Genomic DNA, 3,291 nt, shown 5'->3' with positions numbered 1-3,291 from the left:
GGAAGCCTTGAACCAGGGAAGAAAATCAAACAAAGATGCTTCAGACTGAGATGTTAAAATATTTTTCATTTATGTAAGTTGGATGTATCTTTAGCAGCACTGTAATTTTTCAGATATTTTGTAAAGTATATAGTTTGATTGGACCGTCCTTGAAGATTATTGAATTTTTTTTTTTTTAAAGCAGCGTTTGTGTATGATTTTTGCTCAAGTATTTCTCTTTCAGGAAGTCATAAGACCAAACAAACCAGGCATGTTTTTCACTTCATTCACTTCATCTCAACTGGAGGAAAAAGAAAGAATGTGCAAGAATGAGACTGGACTGGGCTTAGGGCCAAGTTGCCTACCTTGGACTGCTGTAATCCCACACACAGTGCTACCTAAGGCTAATAACTCAGACAGAGATAGATAATCAGCTCTTAAGTCTGCCTCACTTGAGCCCCATAGAACCACCTGACGCCCTGTGCTGAGGGTGGGTTATTCCCCACCTTTGCTGTCCCACAGTGGAAAAAAGAGGTCGTCCTGGAAGGAAGGAAGGTAGGTTCCAGGTCTGTAGCAGGGGCTTGCATTCTGAGAAGAGTGATACTGTGGATTCTTGGAGGCTGGAGGGCTAAGGAAAGAAGTGGCCTATTGGAGACTTCCTGTGAGAAAACATGACTAATAGGCTGTAGGAGCAGTGATATTCCATACTGAAAAAATGTTTAAAGTTTCTCTCTCTACTTTTTTATTAGTTTCAAGTACACAGTACATTGGTTAGACATCTATATAGTTCATAAAATGATCCCTCCCTCCCTCTCCTGACCCTCCACCTAGCCAACGTATTAATGCAACTGCATTCCCTATGCCATGCTCCCTATCCTCGTGTCCATCCGTCAGCTACTAATTTGTACTTCTTTAGCTCTTCACCCCATTCTCCCAGCCCCCCAATTACCCCTCCACTCTGTCCGGCACCAAATTGTCCACTATATTTGTGAGTCTGTTTTTTTGATTAGTTCGTTCTTTTTGTTCCTTAGATTCCACATATAAGTGAAATCATATAGTGTTTATCTTTCTCTGTCTGACTTAAATACCTTCTGGGTCCATCAAAGCAATATCTTTTTCCATCCCCTTCCTTTTCATATGTAGGGGTCTTGTTTTCTTATCCTTTCAGCCACTCTATCTTTTGGTTGGAGCACTTAATTTTTTTTCCATTTAAGGTATTTATTGATAGGAGTGTAATTGTTACCATTCTTTATTCCTGTTTTTGATACATGTTTTTTTTTCTTAAAGAAGTCCCTCCAACATTTCCTATAATACCGGCTTGGTGGTGATAAATTCCTTTAGCTTATTTTTGTCTGAGAAGCTCTTTATCTGTCCTTCAACTCTAAATGATAGCTTTGTGGAATAAATTATTCTTGGTTGTAGATCCTGGGTCTTCATCCTGTCGAATATCTTTTGCTAAGCCTTTCTGTTCTGCATAGTTTCTTTTGAGAAATCAACTGCCAGTCTTATGGGTGTTCCCTTATAAGTAACTACCTGTTTTTCTCTTGCTGCTTTTAATATTCTTTCTTTGTATTGAACCTTTGGCATTTTAATTATGATGTGTCTTGGCGTGGGCCTCTTTGGATCCCTGAATTTTGGAATTCTCTTGCTTCCTGGGGTTTTATGTCCATTTTCTTCACCACATTAGGGAAGTTCTCCATCATTATTTCTTCAAACAGCTGTTCAACATCTTGATTTTCTTCAGTTATGCCAATCAGATGGATATTTGGACCCTTAATAGTGTCCCATGGCCTCCTTAAGTCATTTGTATAGTCTTGGCATCTTTTTTCTTGTCATTCTGATTGAGTGTTCTTGACTTTCCCATCCTCTAGATAGGGCATTTGATCCTTTTCTTTATTCACTTTGTTTATTCCATGTAATATACTTCTCATCTCAGATAATGTGTTCTTCATTTCAGACTGGTTCCCTTTTACAATTTCCATTTCCATTTTTATGTTTTTATCTCTTTGTTGAAGTTCTCGGTGAATTTATCTACACTTCCCAAAAGTTCATTGAGCATCTTTATAACCAGTGTTTTGAACTCTGCATCTGTTAGATTACTTGACTTCGTTATATCTGGATCTCTGTTCTCTTCTCTCATGTGGTTTCTGTTTCTTTGCCTTCCCATTTTGGCTGCCTTTCTGTGTCTTCTTCTATGTACTAAGCAAAGCTCCTAAGTCTCCTGGTCTTATTAGTGTGTATTTGTGAAGTAGGTGTCCAGTGGCACAGTCCTGAGAGGGTTTCAGCTGCAGGCCAAACTTAGTCCAAGCCTCTACTTCTCTGGAGCCACCTGTTAAGATTCAGCAAGCAATCCACACCTCAAAAGTTACCTCGAAAGGCCACACCAAAAACCAAGGCCAGCTCTCTCCTCCCGTGTGAGTCTCAGCAAGGAGCACCTGACTCGCTGTAGATACACCTGGATATGGCTTGGGTGGGGCCATGAATTGGAGGAGGTGGGGTTTCAGGGAATCCTCTGGGCAGAGTGACCTCTGTTATCCAGTTTGATGACATCGCAGCTATGGCAGCTCTGTGTCCACGCACTGGGAGTGAGGAGGGCTCAACAGAGAACAACGGATACCACCGGCACTTCTGTACCGACTGAGTCTCGCCTAGGCCCTCACTCTGACAATACCTCCTTGTAAGTCTCTGGTGCCCCCTGTGCGCAGCCAAATCAGCACTGATGCTCAGAGCGAGCAGTTCCGTCACCGCGAAAATCTGCTCGTGGACACAGCTCCTTTAAGAGGCTTCTGCCACTGCCGCAGCCTCCATCTCGCTCAGCCGCTGGAGACCAGGCAGCCTCATGTCTTCGCCCCATCCTACCTTCTGCCATTGCAGGGTGATTTCCTGAATTTCTCCCTAGTTGTTTGGCTTGTTCATCCCAGGCGATTTTTCCTTGCTGTTGCTCCTTGTTTCCATCACAACTTTGATTTGGTCACCAGAGGGATGAACAGAGCCTCTATCATCTACGCCATTTTTTTCTCTCAATACTGAATTTTAAGGTTTGTTTTCTGCATTGTAATCCCTTTGATCTCAAGCCTTTATGTCAGTTATCATGACAGTGTGGAGTTAGTTATACTTTGAAGTCTTGCTTGTTCAATGCTTGAGAGCATGGCGACTGCACTGTTACAAGTTGGCAGAGGGCAGTGCAGAGGAGCAGGGAGGAGGGCTCCAAGGTGGAAGCAACAAGCAAAAAGGAATGTTAGCAACATGTATGGACTCCTCAGAAATATTGAGAGAAGGGCCTATGCAGGCTGGACTTTCTGTGGTGAGGCA

This window comes from Pteropus medius, unplaced genomic scaffold (genome assembly GCF_902729225.1).
Source record: "Pteropus medius unplaced genomic scaffold, Ma_sr-lr_union100, whole genome shotgun sequence".
In the NCBI taxonomy this organism is placed as follows: Eukaryota; Metazoa; Chordata; class Mammalia; order Chiroptera; family Pteropodidae; genus Pteropus; species Pteropus medius.
Note: the sequence above shows the minus strand (reverse complement) of the source record.